This window comes from Sceloporus undulatus, chromosome 2 (assembly GCF_019175285.1).
Source record: "Sceloporus undulatus isolate JIND9_A2432 ecotype Alabama chromosome 2, SceUnd_v1.1, whole genome shotgun sequence".
Classification (NCBI taxonomy): domain Eukaryota; kingdom Metazoa; phylum Chordata; class Lepidosauria; order Squamata; family Phrynosomatidae; genus Sceloporus; species Sceloporus undulatus.
The window spans coordinates 172,472,440-172,486,099 of record NC_056523.1 but is presented as its reverse complement, the minus strand read 5'-3'; the positions used below and the strand labels follow the sequence as shown (position 1 = coordinate 172,486,099).

Sequence of the window (13,660 nt, the reverse complement as noted above, 5' to 3'; positions counted from 1 at the left end):
TATATATATATATATATATACATTACAGTACTGTATATATTATACATATACAGTATTAGATATTTGAAAGGGAGAATATGTAATACACATACAAATACATTTATACATACATATTTATATGAGTGTGTGTGTATATATATATGCATATGTATATAGTACTGTATATTTGAAAAGAAGAATATGTATATATACTATACATATACTTACAGTATTGTGTGTGTGTGTGTGTATAGGATGTATTTCTCCCTTCCTCAAATAAAGAGAGGCTGGAGGGCTGAGCTGTGGCTCCAGTGATGAAGCTCTGGCTGCCACCTCCCCTCCCCTCAGGGCGCCCTTTCCCGCCCTCTGCCTCCTTTTCTTGGGGTGCCCTTCCTCCAGCCCAGGCCCACTTCGGGAGGGCTACTCCCGCTTCTTCCGCGCCTTCCTCCCTGCTGCCCGTCCATACACAGAGGCACAGTCCCCAAAGGAGGGCTGAGGTGAAGGGCCGGGGCTAGAGACGGCCCTGAAGCAGCCCTCCTCGCAGAAGGGCACAAGAAGCGCCCCATTTCCAGGGGGCGCCCCCATCCTCGCCACCCCTCCCTCAGCCCCACTTCCCTCCCTCAGGAGGCAACCCCAGCCCCCTTGACCACCGACCCCTTCCACACCAGACCCCTGGCTCCCTCTCTCTTTTTGTGGTTGCACTATCAACACCCCCCTTTGGCAATACTGACCCAATTTGGGGGGTAATGTTAACCCTCTTTTCCGCAACAACAACCCCCCTCTCTTTGCAATACCAACCCCTCTCTTTTTACCACACTTGGCCCCCTTTTTTGCAACGTCAATCTCTCTTTCCCCCCATTACCAGCCCCTTTTTGCAATACAAACTCCTTCTCTTTGCAATACCAACCCCTCTCTTTTTGCCACACGTAATCCCGGTTTTTTGCAACACCAATCCTATATCAAGCCCCCCTTTTATTTTTTTGCAATACGAATCCCTCTTTTTTGGGGTACCCCCTTCATTGCAACAGCAGTCCCTCTTCCCTCCCACCCCTGGGTCTCCCACCCCTTCCAGCCCCAGTGTAGCCCCCTCAAAACCTCCTTCCAGCCCCCCAAACCCCCCACCCTCCTCTCCTCCCCTTAGCCATCCCTCCTCTCTCTGCCCCTTCCCTTGCTCCCTCTCTTCCCCCTTCTCTCTCTCTCTTTATCATAAATATATAAATTATGCTAATTAAGGCCATTGCATATTCACCGCCGGAGCCCCTCCGTCCAGGGCCCCCCACTCACCCTTTTGCCCCTCCAAGCCTCCAAGCAGGTCCCCCTTTTCATAAAGCCCTTCTGCCCCCTTTTCCTTCTTCTCCTCCCCCCTTCCTTAGGAATAATTAAAGATGCCTCTCACAGACACAGCGTCGCACCCAAAGGGGCTCCTCCTCCTCCTCCTGCTGCTGCTGCTGCTGTTCCTCCCCTCGGGGCCCTTTGGGGCTGGAGCCCTCCTGCAGCAGCAGCAGGGTCAGCAGCGCGGCCCGATCCCCCTCCCCGGCTGGGGGGGCAGAGAGAGGGACCCCGAGGAAGGCAGGCTCCGGGGGCGCCGGCCTCTGCGTCATGAACATAATTTATGCAGAGAGAGAGAGAGAGAGGCCTTTGCCGCAGGCTGCAGCGGCGCCCGGGGAACGCTAGGCGGCGCACGGAGCAGGAGCAGCAAAGGGAGAGCGAGGGGAGGGACACCCCTCCTCCTCCTCCTCCCTTCCATCCCCAGCCCCTTTTCCCACTCATGACTCCAGCCCACAAGGAAAGTGGGGCTTCTGCTTCTTCAGCTCGCCTATAGAATATCATTGTACTAGAGAGACCTTGTAGCCCCTTTGACACTTCCTCAAGTGCATTTGGATAAACAGCATGATGTGGATGATGATGATGTAGAGAGAGTGCTGGTAGCCCCTCTGAATCTCTCGCAAGTGCATTTGGATATATAATGGTGATGATGATGTAGAGAGGTCTTGTAGCCCCTTTGAGCCTCACTGAAAGAAAGAAAGAAGTAGGAACCATAGGCTTTCCTAGGCTTAAATCTACTTCCTCAGATGTACTTGGATATAATAATAATAATAATAATAATAATAATAATAATTTGTTTTATTTATATACCGCTATTCCAAATATCATAGCGGTGAACAGCAAGTAAGCTAATTAGCAAGTAAGCTAATTTGCCCCCAACAGTCTGGGTACTAATCTAGACAGAGAGATCTTGTAGCCCCTTTGAGCCTCACTGAAAGAAAGAAGTTGGCAGCATCAGCTTTCCTAGACTTAACTCTACTTCCTCAGATGCATTTGGATATAATAATAATAATAATAATAATAATAATAATAATAATAATAATAATGTAGAGAAACCTTGTATCCCCTTTGAGACTCACTGAAAGAAAAGTGGGCAGCATGACTTTTTCTAGACTTATCTCTTAAATGTAGAAGTAGACTTCAGTCTAGGAAAGCTCATGCTGCCCACTTCTTTCTTTCAGTGAGTCTCAAAGGGGATACAAGGGCTCTCCACATACTGATCCTACAAACTTAACACAGTTATAGCTTTGAATTCTCCCAAAATTATGATTGTCCATGCCACACTATTTATGATTTCTATATCATAGGGAGGGAAACCAGCCAAACTGAAGGGTGTGTGGATTAAGAGGTGGGACAGTTGGGTGTCTCCCTATTGCTGTCAGAGATGTGTTAGTCTGGGATGTTGTAGCACCTTTGAGGCTGTGGGACAGAAGCTGGAGCAGAAGCTTTGATAGGTTTGGTCTAGAAATCTAGGAAAAGCAGACCAAGCCTGTGAGGAGGCAAAGTACAGCAACTCTGTGAGGAAGCAGCCCAAGTCTATGAGGAAGCAGACCAAGTACTGTAGACCACATCTACGAGGAAGCAGACCAAGAAGATGAAGTGTACAAGGAAGCAGACCAAGTCTACAAAGAAGTAGACCAAGTCCACAAGGAAGCAGACCAAGGAGATTATCAAGACAGGAAAATCAGGAGGGGGGGGAGAGACATACTCCTGGCAAAGTAGCGCGATTGCATTGGAGATTTTCATATGACATTGCGCTCATCCAGGACTTATCCTGTGAAGATCCAGGAATGCTCCACCAACAAACCATATCCGAGACTTCCCTATGAATGGTTTTTTGCTGGAGCATTCCTGGATCTTCATGGGTTAAGTCCTGGATAAGCGTATTATGTTTGAAAATCTTCAACACAATTGTGATACTTTGCCGGGAGTATGTCTTTTACTCATGACTTTTCCCCCTGTCTGATCATCTCCTTTGCCTGTGAGGAAGCAGACCAAGTGTATGAAGAGAAGAGAAAGTTAAGAGGTGATATAATAGCCCTGTTTAAATATTTGAAGGGATGTCATATTGAGAAGGGGGGCTAACTTGTTTTGTGCTGCTCAAGAGACTAGAACATGGAGCAATGGATGCAAGATACAGGAACAGAGATTCCACCTCAACATTAGGAGGAACTTCCTGACAGTCAGGGCTGTTCAACAGTGGAACACACTCCCTCGGAGAGTAGTGGAGTCTCCTTTGTTAGAGGTCTTTAAATATTGGCTGGATGGACATCCGTCAGGGATCCTTTGATTGAAAGTTCCTGCATGGCAGAATGAGGTTGGACTGGGTGGCCCTTGTGGTCTCTTCCAACTCTATGATTCTAAGAAGCAGACCACATCCACAAGGAAGAGGACCCAGTCCACAATGAACAGACTAAAACAGCAACAGATCTGAGACTGTGTGAAAGAAGTTGTGGCATAAGCTTTGGTAGATTTGGACCCAGTCCCTGAGGAAGTGGACCCAGTCCATGAGGAAGCAGATCAAATCCACAAGGAAGTGAGGCAAGTCCATGAGGAAGCAGATCAAATCCACGAGGAAGTGGGGCAAATCCATGAGGAAGCAGATCAAATCCACAAGGAAGTGGGGCAAGTCCATGAGGAAGCAGGCCAAATCTGCAAAGGGATCTTGTAGTACCTTTGACACTAACTGTGCAAAAGAGGTTGTAGCATAACCTTTCGTAGACTTGGTCTATGCATTGGTTTACATGTTTGAGGAAGTAGGTCAAATCTACCAAAGCTTATGCTATAACTTCTTTATGAACTATGTGAATTTCTTTCACATAGGAGTTTATCACACGAAGGAGATCCAACTCTATGATTCTGTGATTCTATAATTCTATGTAATTATGTGAAACAGTTTCACACGACATCACACAAAACCTACCATTAAAGTGGACACAAAAAAGCATTAACATGCATCTTTTTGCTTTTGAGATTTCAGCAACAGTGCATTTCCGATATCACTTTATTTGCGCAATTGTGTGTGATAATCATTTGTGCAATTACTTGCCATTTTTGCTTTATTTACGGGATGCTTTAAATGTGCTTTACTCTCTCTTTAATGCTGAAATTAGCCCCAGTGTGATAAACTCTATAGTCTCAGATCTGTTGCTGTTTTAGTCTGTTACAGTACAAATAGGGAGTTTCTGAGGCCCCTCAGCAACTAGCAAGTTACTTGCCAGCAGCTTTCTGTGGACTCCAGCCCACTTCCTCAGACGTGTTCAGTTGGTATGCAGTAGTCTAATTCCAAGTGCCAGACCCAACTATAGCAGACCGACTGGATCTGTGTTGTTGGTAGCTGCCTTCAAGCTGACTTTGTGCTATGGTGACCTTATGAATGAGCACGTCCAAATCTCCCTACCCTCAATTGCTTTGCCCAGGTCCTGCAGATTCCAGGACTGTGGCTTCCCTGGTTGAATCTATTCATCTGGTATACAGTCTTCCTCTTTTTCTATTGCCCTAAACTTTACCAAGTGTTATCTTTTCTAGTGAGTCTTTTTCTTTCATCATATGGGCATGATGTGTTCCTGATTGGAAATAGATCGTGTTGCTGAATGGCAAATTCACCCTTAAATAAATCCTGCTGGTTTAGAGTAGAATTCTTCCCCCATTCGCTTTCCACTGCATATTCATTGAGCAAAACAAAAATAATGACCATGTGATTTACAAGACTTTCCAAAGTGGATGATGAAGACTAGGATTTGGAAGGGCAGAAATGAAGGAACAGGGTAAGATCTTCTCAAGTGTAAAGATGTATCACTGAATACCAACATTAGGATTGTCCATGCTATACTATTTATGATTTCTATATATGATTGTGAAAGTTTGACAGTAAAGAAAGCTTACAAGAGGGAAATCAATTTGTTTGAAATGTGGTGCTGGCGGACTTTTTGCCAAAAAGACAAATGAATGAGCAAATCAAGCCTGAACTTTTCCCAGGAGACTATGGCGCGGTACAGACGCACAAAATGCTCTGTGCTGGCACTGTGCAGCAACCGCACGGTCCTTAACCCTAGTACGGCATGGCACTGTAACAATGGCAGCACCCTGTGTATACGGGCACTGCCATTGTTACATGACGGATGCATAGTGTCCACACATCGCGCCATGCTTATGTCACGAGTGCACCATTGGTGCACTCGGGCATCACAATGGTGGCACAAAAAGAACCCGCTTTTTGCGGGTTCTTTTTCCTCCGCAAGGAAGCCGTATGGTTTGATGGCTGCAGCTTCCCTGCAGGGGAAAATAAAGGCGCCAGCAGGCCTCCCTTTTGGGGAGGTCTGTACCACCACACCAAAATGACCAAACAAGATATCGTCCTTTGGACATCATGAGACAGCATGACTCATTATAAAAGATGATAATACTTGGTAAAGTGGAAGGAAGAAAAAGAGAAAGAACACACAATTGTGCTTTAAATCTCTCTCTCTATAGAGATAGATAGATAGATAGATAGATAGATAGATAGATAGATAGATAGACAGACACAACCCACTGAGCCAAACCAATATGCACAGGAGTTTTGTTCTTATTCTGTGCCTTCAAGTCATTTCCAATTTACAGTGACTCTACGGTGAGCCCATCCTGGGGTTTTCTTGACAAGTTTCATCAAAAGAGAGTTTCCATTGTCATCTTCTGAGGCTGAGAGAGTGTGACGTGCCAAAAGCACCCTATTGGTTTACTTGGCTGAGCTGGGATTTGAACCTTGTCCTCCAGATTCCCAGTTCAACACTCAAACCAAACCACTATGTCATGGTGGCTCTCATGGGGGGGTTACATATACACAAAGGATTTCCAAAAGGAAAGAGAACAAAATAAATTACAGTAGTAAGGTATGTTCATAAATGTGGCATCCCCTGGGAAGCCCAGAGGATGCGACCCCTCCCAGGATAGCAATGTTTACCAAGATTGAAATGTGATAACCCTACTGGCAGACCATAGGATTATGGTAGATTGCCTTCTGGTAGACAATGCTTTATCCGTGATTGGATAAGCCCATGTTGATTCGGCTGAGACAGTGTACACACCCTGCTCCCCTTTGCTAATTAGAAATCTCCTGAGTACACATTGGTCCCTGATTCCGCAAATTGCCTTCTGATGTACAGTGAGATAATGTAAAACCTAATGTAACCCTGATGTCAATAAAAGGAGCTGGCCAAGACCTGGCCAGCAGAAGAAGCTTTGCACCCCCATTCCTGTCTCTGCGTCTCTCTCTGCCGCGACACATAAAGCCAGTGTGAATGACCTAGGAAATTTCCTTATACCAAGATCAGTACTGTCAATGGTAACTGCTTTCCAGAGTATCCAATCAGTTCTTTCCCTATTCTACCTCCCAGTGGATGCATCGAAGGCTGCATCTACACTGCAGAATCAATGCAGTTTCATAACACTTTGCCATCTGGGAATTCTGGGATTTGTAGTTTTGTGATATATTTAACCTCCTCTGACAGAGAGATGTGGTGCCACAACAAACTATAAATCCCAGGATTACATAACATTGAGCCATGATACTTAAAGCAGGGTCAAAGTGCATTAATTCTGCAGTGTGGCAGCAGCCTAAGATTTTCTATATGTGAAGCTGGTGTGCTGAGCTGAGCTGAGGACCATGTCTTGTCAAATACTTAGTTAAATAGCAGTTTCAGCTATATATATATTCCTTATACCATTCTCTACAAATCATCATGCAGTTTTGAATGTCATAAAGTACCTGTCAGTGTCACCCCGACTTCCCCAATCCAGTCAGCTTGCTTCACCTTTGGAAAACAAGTGGACTCATGCTGTTGTGCAGGTAAATTAATTACGATAACAAGACCGCTGGGTGAAAAAGACCAGCTTGAGATTTGAACCTATAGCTTCCAGATATTTAAATCTTCTAAGTGTATAAATAAAAGCTCCCCCCCAAATCTAAGCCTATGCTTAAATGCCTGCTTGGAGAAGAATCCTTGTCTCAAATCAGGTTCCAAGAAGCAAATATGAATAACGTACATCCAAATGCTAACATATACCTGACTAACACTGTCAACATTTTCATTAACAACTGAATCCATTATGATAAACTGCTTTTGCTCTGGTACAGCTGCTTTTGAAACATCGTACTGCAATTCGGCAGAGATCTTCATTTGCATATGCTGCATGGTGATTATGAATATTTAAATACTTCCATCTTGTTGAATTTCAGGCTCATTTGCATACATTGGCATACTATTAATATACAGGAATACATCTAGTAAAATGGAGCACATTCATTGGAACTCATCTCAAATATCAGCAGAATTCTTTCTGAAACACTGCTAGATTTTTCTTCTTTAGTAAATGACTTTGGGCAGAGAAAGGGGGGAAATTATACTCAAATTAATAGCTCAAGGAAATTAAGCTTCTCTCTCTCTCTTTCACACATGCACACAGATACACACACACAATCTGATTGCAATGTAACACTTTCTGTAACAATTCTTCACAGCTCTCATTATTCCTTTGCTGAGAAATCTGTACTCCAATTTACATACTGCCTCTTTCGGTTTTCCATAACTGAAATTATATTCCTCACAGTCAAAACCATCATTGTGTATAAATTTCTACCATGTCTTTCTTTGACAGGTGTCATTCTTTACAGACATATTTTTCCATCTGTAATACCTTGGTGCTTATTTTCAAATGTTCTGAACACTTTTACCAGTACATACAGGCACATGCATATTAGTTCCTGGAATCAAAGCTAAATTTGAATTAGAGTGGCTATTGTTCAAATGCCTTAATCATTCTAAAGATATGCAAAATCTCAGATGAAAAGATAGGCAGTTTCTTAGGCATTGTTACTGGCACTAAATAAACCTAGAGCCAAGGACAAGGTGGGCAGAAGGTCTACATATCACCACTGATGGGCTCTGCCTTGGTGCCGAGCCACAGCAGATGCACCAGAGTTGGCATCTACCGCGGCAACGGTGTCATCCCCAGCCTTCGAGAACAACTGATCAATGTTCGGCGGAAGGAAAGTGTGTGTGAGTATTGTATGAATGTGTGAGTGAAAGCTCTTGATAATCAATGGTTGTGTTACTTGTGTGATTCAATAAATGTTACATGCATGGTGTTTAAAACCAAATTTGGTGTCTCAATGTCTTTCTCAGCCTTGCTGTGAATAGGTCCACGGAGGGAGAGGTTCTCATTACACGCTCTCAGGATAAACAGGTTGCCCTTACAATCTTGGGCATAACACTGCCACCAGCCCTGTCCAATGTATTTCCCAGACAGACTTCTGTTTGGTTGTTAGTCCAGTAGCTTCTTACAACAGGTATTGCTGGCAATCTATCGCTTGCCTTCCAAATGCTACTATTTTCAAGTGGCCAACCTTTTTCCATGGTGCTTTTTATATTGTAACTTCACCCTGCTGTCAACCTGGCTTAACTCCAGACCCCTTTCCCACCATTTTGAAGATGAAGGCTATTTTAAGTTCATGAATTATTTAAGTGCCTGCATAATAACCTCACATGCATATTCTTCATTACCCTGACGAAGTTAACTTAAATAGCAAGTGTCTGGAGGCTACTGATCAGAAGGTTTAGGATTTGTCTGGTCAAAAGATATTTTCATACTCATTGTTCCTAAATGGCACTTCCTGAAATAGGTACAGTAAAAAAATCAACTCATTTGAGATGTGGTACTGGGGAAGGGCATGGAGGACTCTGTGGACAGCTAGAAAGATAAACAAATAGGTCCTAGAACAGACCAAACCTGAGGTCTCCTTGGAAGCCATTATGACAAAACTGAGGCTGCCAAACTTTGGACACATCATGAGAAGGCATGACTCTTTGGAAGAAATAATAATACTAGGAAAGGTGGAGGGAAGTAGAAAGAGAAGACCGCATACTAGATGGATGGACTCTATTAAGGAGGTGACGGGTATGAGTTTCCAGGAACTAAGCAGAGAAGTGGAGGACAGGGAGTCTTAAAGATGTCCCATCCACAGATCGACTCAAGGGTGGTTAACAACAACAACAACAAACCTCCATTTAATAGTTCTGATGAAAAATCTGTACTTAGGACAAGAGATTATTGTTAGAACAGAATACTGAGAAACAGAATGGTTCCCAATTGGCAAAGGGGTTAGGCAAGGCTGCATTTTATTACCCTACTTGTTCAACCTGTGCACAGAAAATATCATAAAAGTGCAGGTTTAGACTCAGAAGAAGGAGGAATGAATATAGGAGATAGGAATATCAATGAGCTAAGATATGTGGATGACACCATAATACTGGCAGAAAACATCATAGACTTGGAACAATTCCTGAGGAAGATCAAAGAAGAAAGCGCAAAGGCAGGCTTACTGCTGAAGATAAAGAAAACAAAAATAATGACCATGGAGGATCTACATAAATTCAACCTAGATAATGAGGAAATTGAAATAAAGAGTTCCCATGCCTTGGATCAAGGCAAGGAATAGGAAGAGCAGCCATGAGAGGCCTAGACAAGATTTTAAAGTGTAGAGATATACAACCAAGCATTAAAGTCAGACTCACACAAGCCATTATATTCCCCATCACCAAATATGGATGTGAGAACTAGACAGTGAAGAAATCCAACAACAAAAAAAGTAAACTCATTTGAGATGTGGTGCTGAAGAAGAGTGCTGTGGACAGCCAAAAAGACAAACAAATGGGTCCTTGATCAGATCAAGCCTGAACTCTCCCTGGAAGCCAAGATGACGAAACTGAGGCTGTCGTACTTTGGCCACATCATGAGAAGGCATGACTCATTGGAAAAGACAGTAAGGCTAGGGAGGTAGAAGGTGGCAGAAAGAGAGGAAGACAGCATGCCAGGTGGATAGACTCAATCAGGGAGGTTACAGGCATGGATTTACAGGACCAAAGCAAAACAAGTAGAGAACAGGGAGTCTTGGAGATGTCTCACCCACAGAGCCACCAAGGGTTGGGGCCAACTCGAGGGAAGTTAATAACAAACTTCCACAATGTTAGAACTAGTCAGAAAAACTGTTTGCTCAAAAGTAGATCCTGATGTGTTCAGTATGTTCAAGTCACAAGGATAGGGACAGGATTGTGTTAGATATGGCCTGAAACCTATTGATGATGTACTAGAGTAGACCCATTGATTCAGTAGGAATTACCTAAGTGTTGAATCACCATGATGAGTTTACCTTAGGAGTGTCATAAGATGGAAATAACTGGAAGGCACACAACAACATTTTTTAAAAAAAGAAGCTGTATCTCTTAACTTTTGCAAGATACCTTGAGTTCTGGGCTGGGAAAAAGGTGGGCTATAAATATAATCATCAACATCCATTCAGATATCCCATTATAAGGGAATCAAACATCTCTATGGTGCTGAGTCTGGCAATTAGAGAAGTCTGTTATGTAAAAAAAAAACATTTCTATTTTAAAACAAGTGCATATAACAGAGACAAACAATCATTACATAACAACAACTTGTTAAAAGCAATAAAACAGCAACCCCATAACATGAATAATGTAAATCCATCAGAACACAGCAGTTTATTTGTATGGTCCTTGTGGGAAAATCCAAGGAGCAGCATTAAGCCTGTATCATCGCCATCACCACCACCAATTTATTTATTTAGCACCATTGATCTATCAGACGGCAAACACTCTCATCTCCTATGGCACAAACTTCAGAGATTCAATTCAGCTCCACTCTGCCAGAGCCTTCATCTCCCCAAACTTTTTATCATAATTAGTCAGACACTATTAATATATGAACAGGACAGGACAGTGAATGAATAAATAAGCTGGACTGCCTGCTCCATTTACATAGACCTAAGTCGATTTCATCAGATACATGGAGTGAAGTGCTTCTGATGAAGTAGAGATGTAAATCTACAGAAAGCTTATGCTACCAGCTTCTTCCCTGCAGTCTCAAAGGTGCTACAAGATCCCCTTGCATACTGATCCAGGCTAACCCAGCCATGTCTTTGAATTCTGCTCCTGTTATGTCTACTTTAGCCCTTAAGTAGTATCATTTCGTCAATTATATATGACAACTGAGAACTAAAGTTAGAATCATCCAGGTCATGGTATTCCCAGTCACTATATATGGATGTGAGAGCTGGACAGTGAAGGAAGTGGATAAAAAGAAAATAACCTCATTTGAGTTGTAGTGCTGGAGAAGAGTGCTGAGGATACCATGGATGGCCCATAAGATGAACAAATGGGTCCTTGAATAGATCAAGCCTGAAATAACCCTAAAAGCCAAGACAAACAAATAGAAGTTGTCTTACTTTGGCCACAGTATGAGAGGGCATGACTCACTAGAAAAAACAATAATGCTAGGAAAGGTTGATGGTAGTAGAAAGAGAAGAAAATGACTAGCGTAATAAGGGAGGTCACAGTCTAATGAATGTACAAGATTTAAGCAAAGTACTGGAGTTTTGGTTGATTCAAGGGCAGTTAGCAACAATAACAAACACCCACGAATCTAATCTATCTTTCATGTGCCATGTGCACATTAGTACAAAAAAAATTCCTAAAGATTCTGTATGATGTGGTATGGGAGGAGGTCAATAGAGGAGAGACACTATTAGTTACCACACTGGGTGATTGCCAACCCCTGTGATGTCACTGGTGCCCAATTATGACATCACCCTCCGGGATCTCCAAAGGTGAGAAAATGGTGAGCCTTGCCATGGAGGTGGGGGTCCTCCAGTACTGTATACCATAAAGTAGGGGTTCCCAACCTTCTTGATTCACTGAGCCCTAGGCTTCATAGAGCTCAGGTTGGGAACTGCTGCCCTAAAGGCACCAGATCCTGTCTGATTGTGGAAGCTAAGTAGGGTCAGCCCTGGTTAGTGCTTGCATGGGAGACTGCCAATGAATAACAGGTGCTGTAGGCTATATTTCAGAGGAAGGAACTGGCAAACCACCCCTGAGGATTCCTTACCTAAGAAAACTCTATGAAATTCATGGGGTCAACATAAGTTGACAGGAGACTTGAAGACACACACAGACACTTTGAAGACATGAACTGGAGAAATGAAAAAAATATTTGTGCCAGGATTTGCCCCATCAGGATTTCTGGACACTCAAGAAGCTCCTGAATCTTCACACATTCTTTCCATCCCTAATGTAGACCCTTTTCTTTCCTAATGCCAACAATGGGACATTATGGAACTGTGCTGTTGTACCATGTCTGCAGTAATAACTAGTGTGGGTTGAATAAATATATTTCAAATATAGAAATTGGGAGTTCTTTACATCTATTTATTTCATCTTTTTGAAAAGATTCAGTAGAACTTCCAGACTAACATATGGTCAACCCCCCCCCCCAAAACCCCATTAATATAAAACTATATCAGAAAACAAACACAAAGGAGTATAGTGTCATGAAAAACTGGCATAAAGCCAAGGAAATAGATCAAAAAATTATTTAGCTGCATGGTGAGACATGTGAGTAAAAATGTCTTCATGTGCTGGTGCTGGAAGAACATCATTCAATTGGCACTAAGAATATTTCCTAGAGGAAGACATTCCATTGATGTGATGCCATCACTGAAAACACTTGCCTTCCACTACTTATCTAATTGAATTCAGATAGTAGAGGGACCTGAAAGATAGTATCCCAGATTCACACAAGATGCTTGGGGCAGGAATGTCCCAACCTAGGGCACCAACCAGCACTTTGAATTTTCTCCTGAAATGGATCAATAGCTAATGTAGTTGTTTAAGAAATGGTAGAATACAGGCCCCATAGTTGGTTCCAGTCAGTAATCTAGCAGGTGCATATAATAATAATGGAAGTTTCTGAGATACATTAAACAGGAAATCCACTTGCAATTAGGGTTGCCATAAGTCAGGACCTCCAAACCGGGACAAATGTAGGACAAATTTTTAAAATGTAGGACACACATATTTTTTTTTTTTTTTTGCATGGAGGACACGCAAGAAATGTGATGATTTTTTTAAAAAAAAATGTTAATATAAATGCATGTTTCTTAGACATGATCAAAATGGAGGACATTTTGCCATTACTCCTAGACAGATGGCAGAAATGTACTTCCCTTTCTGGCCAAGCCACCCCCTTCTATTCCAAAACACACACAAAGCACATTTGGGCATTTCAATGGGTCCTCATAAGTTGGAAAGGAGCTGAAGGTACACAACAACAACAACAGAGGAGGAAGAAGGGGGAGGAGAAAAATGAATGAGAATGAGAAAGAAGAAAAGGAGGAGAAAGAAGAAAAGTAAGAAAAAGATAAAAATAGGAGGAGGGGAAGAAAAAGAGAAGAGGGGAAGAGGAGGAGGGAAAGGGGAAGAACAAGAGGAAGGGGGAAGAAGAAGTGGAGGGGAAGAAG

The 13,660-nt window shown here is 42.8% G+C and overlaps 1 protein-coding gene across 7 annotated transcripts in view; it reads right to left on the bottom strand.

Moving 5' to 3' along the window:
- The window catches only part of POU6F1 (POU class 6 homeobox 1), a 66,722-nt gene that overhangs the window by 42,584 nt on the left and 10,478 nt on the right, over positions 1 to 13,660 (bottom strand). For 3 of the 7 annotated variants that reach the window (XM_042449441.1, XM_042449440.1, XM_042449442.1), the window contains exon 1: positions 1,376 to 1,617. The exons of 1 other annotated variant lie outside the window; for it this stretch is intronic. The gene's annotated coding sequence lies outside the window, so the exon portion shown is untranslated. Of the gene's footprint in view, positions 1 to 1,263; positions 1,319 to 1,375; positions 1,618 to 13,660 lie in introns of those variants that run through there. 3 more of the 7 variants (XM_042449446.1, XM_042449445.1, XM_042449450.1) reach the window with 3 other exon arrangements.